General features: G+C 55.0%; 1 non-coding gene across 1 annotated transcript; it reads right to left on the bottom strand.

The window, feature by feature from the left end:
• Nucleotides 1-7,009: 7,009 nt before the first annotated feature.
• On the bottom strand, nucleotides 7,010-7,114 carry LOC127493319 (U6 spliceosomal RNA). Its single transcript, XR_007923378.2, has one exon. It is a non-coding gene; the product is annotated as a U6 spliceosomal RNA (small nuclear RNA).
• Nucleotides 7,115-7,817: the final 703 nt, after the last annotated feature.

The following is a 7,817-nucleotide window of genomic DNA, read 5'->3' as shown; positions in this document are numbered from 1 at the left end:
CGGAGGAGGAGCAGGGGACCCAGGACAGGGAGGCTGCCCCTCTTTCCGGAAGACCCTTCAAGGCACAAGCCTTCAGCGCTCGCGTCTGTGAGCCCCACTCCCGGAAGCCCCCTCCTCCCCGCCCCCACCGCCAGGGCTGCTGCTCCCATTCCCACCAGCACCAGATCCATTAATAGCAGCAATGTCATTCGCAGCAGCCCGGGCTCCCTCCCTGCTCCCCCGGGGCCCCCACGCAGAATGCCGGGCCCTGCTTCCTTTTCTCCTGGAACACGCTGACTCCCTCCCTTGGGCGCCCGGGGAGCTGGCAGGATAATAACCTGCGAGAGGAAAACTCTCTTCTCCCGGCCTTCTAATCTTCAGCGCTTGCCAAATTAGAAAAGGCATCAGAAGCCCATCGGGCAGACTGCCGCAGGGATGTCACGCCATTAACCCTGGGCCGCCTCCTGCTGTTCTGGGGGAGGTGGCTGGGGGAGGCTCCAGCGCCCTCTCCCCTCCCAGCCCCTGCCTCTGAGCAGAAAAGGAGCCCCTCGAAGCCTCCATTTGCCCCCCCGCCCCCCCACACCAATTGGCTGGACTCTCCGGCCCCATCCTCCTTGCCTTCCTCATCCCTCATCCCCACCCCATCCTCCTCATCCTCCCTGTCGCCCACTCCCACCCCTGTCAGTTGCACGGATCCCAAGAAGAGCCAGTGATCCCTTGGGCTCCAACCCAAGCCCTCATTGCACACCGGAGACAGAGGCCTGGGGAAAAGCCGTGGTTCAGCCTGTGGCTCCCACAGGACCCCGTGGCTTCTCACTTGTCCCTTCAGCCTGTTCTCCACCCGGGCCTGGTTCTGATCCCAGGGGGACATGGCAGGAACAAGTCAAAGCACGGTGCTCACAGGCCACCTCTTCCAGCCCCTGAGCCGGGCTCCGAGTGCCCAGGGATTCGAACCCAGCACCCTGGCTGTGACTGCCTCTCTGGGAAGGAAAGCAGGAACATCACCGGGGAGAAGGAGGCTGGGCCGCTCTGGTCACTTGTTCCAGCACCTCCCAGCCAGGATGCTCATCCTTCCACCCGCATCGATCTCTGCCATTGCAAACTCCACCTTGTGTTTCGTGTCGCTGCCTTCAAGGACACAGAGGCTGTAGACAGCTCCTGAGCGTTGCAAGATCATCCCACTGGAGTCCCAACCGTGCCGCACGGCCTCAGCCCCAGGGATGCAGCCAGCACCCTCAGCTCTATCTCCCTGCCTAGGGGTCCAGCTATCCCGGATCCTGCCCACTCTACCAGCCCTAGAAAGCCTTGCAGTGCCAACTGCACCATCAGGAGCAGGCCTGTGCACCCAGTCTGTCCGCTCAGGCTTGGGGCTGGGCCCACAGCAGGTGCACAGTAAGTGCAGGACAGCACTGACACAGTGCCCACCAGGGCCGAATTCCAGTTGCAGCCCTGCTTTATTAGCTCACTGTGTGCCCAGGGCAAAGAGCCCTGGCTCTGAGCTTCCACCTTGTCATGTACCCCAAGGGTCTGGATTCCCAGGCCCCTGGGTTACTTTCCTCGGTCGGATTCTAGCTGTGAGTGCAAACTGTAGCAGTGAACTTTCACAGGTCGGTGGTAGGCAGAGTCGCCTTCCCCATCCTGAGTGAGGCCTGTCCACTAGACAGGTGACAGAGTAAAGATGGCCCAGGTAGGACAGGGCAGCCTCCAGAAGGTCCTGGCAGCCTCGAGGAAAGATCTGGCCGTAGACTCTGGGTGGGGGAGCCCTGCTCTGTGCCCCACCCTTCTGGGGAGACTTCTTGTATTCAGTGCTCACAATCTCCCTCCTATGAGTTTTCTTGTGTCCATTTCAAAAAATGTATATATTTTCATTTTATCTGGAAGGCAGCACAAGATCGAGAGGTCATCCGTGCACTGGCTAACTCCCCAAATGCCCACACCACCCAGGCCCAAACCAGGAGCCTAGAACTCAATCCTGGTCTCACACACGGGTGGCAGGGACCTAAGACCCCCAGGAAGCTGAAATCAGGAGCAGAACCAGGGCTTGAACCCAGGCCCTCCGACATGAGCGGCAGGCATCCCACGTGGTAACAGAGGAGGAAACTGAAGCCCTTCTCCACGGTGACACAGCACTGAATGTCCGAGGGGGTGCAGAGCAGGTGCTGGGAGCGCTGCCCACTGGCCCGCAGCCACGCCCCCAGCCATGCGGGTCTGCCGGTGGCCGCACTGTTTACAGGTGGCCCAGGCGTGTGTGTGTGTGTGTAGAGAAGGAGGACCCCTGTGCACACTCTGTATCTGTCTCAGGAAGCATTTCACACTACAGCAAGAGAGCCACATCAGAGTGTGTGTGTGTGAGAGAGAGACAGGGCTGGGGGAGGAAGGGGGAGACGGGGAGAGCAGAAGGATGAGGCAGAAAGGAACTGTTGAAAGGACAGAGACGGGGAGTTAATACACAGAATAACAGGGCAACAATCATCACAATAATAATAAGCAGGATAACACAAACCTTGCTTTTTTATTTATTTATTTTTTTTATTTTCCAAGCCCAATGTGAGCTAGAGCAGGGCTGAGGGGATTAATCTCTTAAAAAATAAGTGCCGTGTGAGGAGACAGGCAGTGATTAAGGTTTTAACTGATCAGTCTGCATCTGACAGTGAACCAGCTATTATCTTAACGGAATCAAACGAACATTCAAAGCCGCGCTCAGCCCCAAACATGAAAGGAGATGTCATGTGCTGGCAGCTGGCAAGCCGCAGGGGGAGCCCGGGGAGAGGGGTGACGGCGAGGGAGACGAGAAGGTGAAGAAAAGAGGGAGTGGCGAGGGGCCGCCGAGATTCTGCCGGGGGGACTCGGGCGCCCCACTCACACCCGCGCATGCGCACGGGCTCACGAGCGTGCACGCACCACACACGGGCACGCACACGGCACCTGCAGATCACAGGTTCCAAAGCGCAGGTCTAGGGGGTCACGCCCCACTTCCTGCAGGATACAGACCGGCTGAGGCAGGGGTGGGGCTGCCCTGGGAGCCGGGGCAGGGCTCCTGCCTCTTTCTCTTCCTCTCTGCTGTGGCTCCAGCACAGCGAAAGCTGGGTGCGGAGTTCTACCCTGAACGAAGGTGAAAAGGGGTAAGGGAACAGAAGCCCGAGGGAAAACAGACAGACCGTGCTTTTGCTGGGCACTGAGACCCATCCCACCTCCCCACAGCCCCACCCCCACCCCCACCCCCGCCCCCCCTCACCCCCGTCAATTCTGCCCGCTCACTGGCAACGGATGTCACTAGGGTCTTTGTCACAGGATGAGCGAGCGGCTTGCTACCAATCCCACAGCCTGTAATGGGTTGGGCTGGAATTTGAACCCAGGCCCCTCTGACTCCAATTTCTCTGCTTTTCTCACCAGAAAGGCAGACAGCAGAGAAGAGGCCTTGGCACTCAAAGAGTGCCGTGGCCAAGCGGTGGCCTTGACCTTCATTCCTCCCCATCGGGGGCTCTGCAGGAGGCACTCCGGCGTTGACTTGCCCCCAAGTGTTTCTCAGAGGCCATGAGGGTTGGGTGTGGGCCCAGGGGAGGCCCCAGGGCTGGCTGGGGCAGGAGGAGGGCATCCTCACGGTGAGAGGGACACCCAGACAGAGGAACTGATCGGGTCAAGGGTGAGCAAGAGAGAAAGAAAGCATGGCAAAGGAGAGAGAGAGAGAGAGAGAGAGAGAGAAGGAACGGATCTGGGAAATAAGAAAAACAGTCCCCAACAGGGCCCGGCCCCTGGGACATTTGTTTGCCAATGTGGGCCTGACCCTGTTACTCCACTTGCCGCTCCTACCCGACGCACTCACCCCCTGGAGGAGTCAGCTGTTCCTCAAAGAAAACGGACATATGGTCCCCCCTTCCCTCTTTGTCACACACACACATGCTCACACACACACACAGAGCCCGTCCCTTTTCACAGTCTGCCGCTCTGGGCCACAGCCAAGCTCCCAGAATTGCCCCCTTTGAGTCTGGGTGACCGGGAGCGATCCAGTGCATTCTCTGAGGGTGCTGCCGGTCCTGGGCTTCCCTGGTGCTCGGCCTCTCCCCCAGCTCAGCCTTCCAACCCGGCCCGGAAGGGAGGCAGCCAGGGCAGAAGCCAGCCGCGGTGGGCGGCACGGCCAGGAGGCAGGGGTACCCCGGAGCCTGCAGCCATTCCTAGCACAGGCTGCAGGACCCTGTCCCCTCCCTGGGCTCGCACCGTGCTGCAACAGCTCCCTGCCGGGGACTTGGGCTGTGGCAAGGGCCCCCGAGCCCTCTCCCTGCCTTTAATCCACGTACTTTTTTCCTTCCCATCCCCACCAGGGAACTCTTCCCAAGACAGAGTCCAGAAGGCGCCCCTCCCTTGTTAGAGCTGGCAGTGGCTCCCCTTGCCATAAGGTCCAAGTGTGTGCTGCTCTGGCTGGGCTCCTGCCATCTTCCCCTCCCCCTCCTCTCTTCCTCTCTGCCTCGGCTCCTGCTGCGCACGCGGGATGTCCCCAGGAACATCTCCCTCTACGGGAAGTCACACTCGCGTGTCCCTGAGCACGGCACACTGCCTTCCCACACCATGCTCGCTGCCACCATCTCCTGGGACGCTGTCTTTCCCCGCCACCAGCTGAAGTCTCGCTGTAGGACTATGAGGTCAACTCAGCTTTCCGAGTCTTTACCGCATGTCCAACACCATTGCAGTCCCTTGCAGGAAATAAATCAGTTATTCTCCACTGGAGCCTTACGAGATAGACACGCAGAAAGGAAACGGAGGCTAAGAGAAGCTACGTAACTAGCTAAGGTCGCAGAAGCACGTCTAGAGAGTGGTAGAGCTAAGACTCAAAAACAGGGAGTCTGGAGGCCAGAGTCACGGTACTACAGGTAAAGCCACCGATTGCTGTGCTGCCATCCCGTATGAGCACTGGCTAGAATCCTGGCTCCTCCACTTCTAATCCAGCTCCCTGCTAATGCACCTGGGAAAGCAGCAGAAGATGGTCCAAGTCCTTGGGCCCCGGCCATCAATGTGGGAGCCTCAGATGGAGTGCCAGGCTCCCAGCTGGGGAGTGAAAATGGAGAGAGAATCAGCAGATGGAATCTCTCTCTCTCTCCCTCTCTCTCTCCTCCTCTCCCTCTCTCTCCCTCCTTCCCTCCCTCCCTCCCTTTGTCTCTGGCACTCCACCTTTCAAATAAATAAGTCAATCTTAAAAACAAACAGGGTACCGGCGCTATGGCGCAGTGGGTTGAAGCCCTGGCCTGAAGCGCTGGCATACCATATGGGTGCTGGTTCTAATCCCTGCTGCTCCACTTCCGATCCAGCTCTCTGCTGTGGCCTGGGATAGCAGTAGACAATGGCCCAAGTCCTTAGGCCCCTGCACCTGCATGGGAGATCCAGAAGAAGCTCCTGGCTCCTGGCTTCGGATCTGCGCAGCTCTGGCCATTGCGGCCAATTGGGGAGTGAACCAGTGGATGGAAGACCTCTCTCTCTGTCTCTACCTCTCTTTCTGTAACTCTGTCTTTCAAATAAATAAAACAAATCTTTAAAAAAAAAAAAAAAAAGAAATAAACAAACAGGGGGTTGGCGACAGAATCCATGCTCTTAACCACTGCACTAGCCTGCCCCACCAGGGCAGCATCTCCCTTGGGGAAGGCTTCAGTGGCCACACAGCCCTCGTCCAATCTCTTTGTCCTGCAAATTCCTCAGGTGTGTGTGATCTGTACCCTTTGTGGGCTCCTTAATTACACTGTGCCTTGAATTAGCACTTTGATCTCTGCATGTGTTAATTTTATCTCATGAACTAGATTATTTATTATCAGGAGTATACACTGTGTTTGCCACTCCTCTTGGAGAGTTACCACCCCCAGCAGCCACTCAGCACTGTGCTAGGCGTGTACAATAGAAATAAAAATACCACCAGCTAACATGGGAGGGCTGACCGTGTACCAGGCACTATTCCAAGGGCTTCCCCTGGGTTTAGGCCTCACAGATGAGCACAGCTGGAAAACTGCAGTGATCAAGGAATCTTCCTGCCCAAGCTCACAGAGAGTTGAGAGGGTTAAAGATGATAAAACAACTGGTCATTCCTTGTAGCAGCCGGCTTTTCATTACTATAACAGAAAACCTGAATTAGTTCAACCTTTTCAGGGAAGGCAGTCTACATTGGCTCATGGAGATTCATAGTCCTTTTTTTAAGCTTTTATTTAATAAATATAAATTTGATAGGTACATCTTTTGGAATATAGCAGTCTTTCCCCCCATACCTTCCCTCCCACCCCTAAACCGTCCCACCTCCTACTCCCTCTCCCATCCCATTCTTCATTAAGATTCTTTTTTACTTATCTTGATATATAGAAGATCAACTCTATACTAAGTAAAGATTTTAACAGTTTGCACCCATACAGATACACAAAGTATAAAGTACTGTTTGAGTACTAGTTTCACCGTTAATTTGCATAGTGCAACACATTAAGGACAGAGTTCCTACATAGGGAGCAAGTGCACAGTGTCTTCTGTTGTTGATTTAATAATTGACACTCTTATTTATGATGTTATTGATCACCCAATGCTCTTGTCATGAGCTGCCAAGGCTATGGGAGCCTTTTGAGTCCATAGACTCCATCAGTATTTAGACATGGCCATAAGCAAAGTGGAGTTTCTCTCCTCCCTTCAGAAAAAAGTACATCCTTCTTTGATGGCCACTTCTTTCCACTGGGATCTCACTCACAGAGATACTTCATGTAGATCAGTTTTTGCCACAGTGTCTTGGCTTTCCATGCCTGAAATGCTCTCATGGGCTTTCCAGCCAGATCCAATGCCTTAAGGGCTGATTCTGAGGTCAGAGTGCTATTTAAGGCATTTGTCATTCTATGAGTCTGCTGTGTGGCCTCCTTCCCATGTTGGATCATTCTCTCCTTTTTAGTTCTATCTATTGTTATTAGCAGACATTTGTCTTATTTATGTGATCTTCTTGACACTTAATATGATCACTTTAACGTGTAAGATGGCATTAGTACCTGCCAACAAAATGGAATTTGGAGTCCCATAGCTAAAAAATATGGAACGCTTCATGAATTTGTGTGTCATCCTTGCACTGGGGCCATGCTAATCTTTGTATCCTTCCAATCTTTAGTATATGTGCTGCCGAAGCAAGCACAAGATTCACAGTCTAAGCTTGGACAGGTCCTGTTCTGGTGACAGCAGAGTGCTAAGGTTGTCACTTGTGTCCATGACACAACAAGAGACAGGTCTTTGGCCTCCCTCTCCTCATAAAGCCATCGGGATTCAGCCACTTGGGCTCTGCCCTAAAGACTTAACCCAACACAGTCACTTCCCAAAGATGCTGTCACTGGAGTAAGACTCTACCCTCTTAGGACCACAAACACCAGACTTTACGAGGACCAAAGCACAAATATTCAAACCATGACATACCCCACTGAGAAGTGCAGTTTATTTCCCTCCCCCTGAATTTTCAGCCAACAAAATGCCACAGAAGGGAGACTATGCCCCTCTGCTGGGTCCCAGCCTGAAGAAGGCCTGGAAGCTCCCATGTTTGTGCATCTGAGATCTCTGAGGAGCCCTGGAAAGATCACGTGAGGAGCAGGGCACTGAGGTTCCAGGAAAGCAAGAGGCCCAGCCATCCAAACACCTCCATCACTTCCCTGTGACCACAGCCTGCCCCCCACCAAGTGCAGCTACAGAGGAGGCCAGCAGAAGAACCGCCCAGCTGATTCTGGTCAGCCCACAGCAGGGCAGGCGGGGGGGTGAAGAGGAGAGAGGCAGCCACTGGTTCCCACCACTGTGCCCCACCACTGTGCCCCACCACTGTGCCCACCACTGTGCCCCACCACTGTGCCCCA

The sequence above is a fragment of the Oryctolagus cuniculus genome, chromosome 8, assembly GCF_051225735.1.
Source record: "Oryctolagus cuniculus isolate XC-2025 breed Fujian yellow rabbit chromosome 8, ASM5122573v1, whole genome shotgun sequence".
In the NCBI taxonomy this organism is placed as follows: domain Eukaryota; kingdom Metazoa; phylum Chordata; class Mammalia; order Lagomorpha; family Leporidae; genus Oryctolagus; species Oryctolagus cuniculus.
This window is presented reverse-complemented; position numbering and strand designations above follow the sequence as displayed.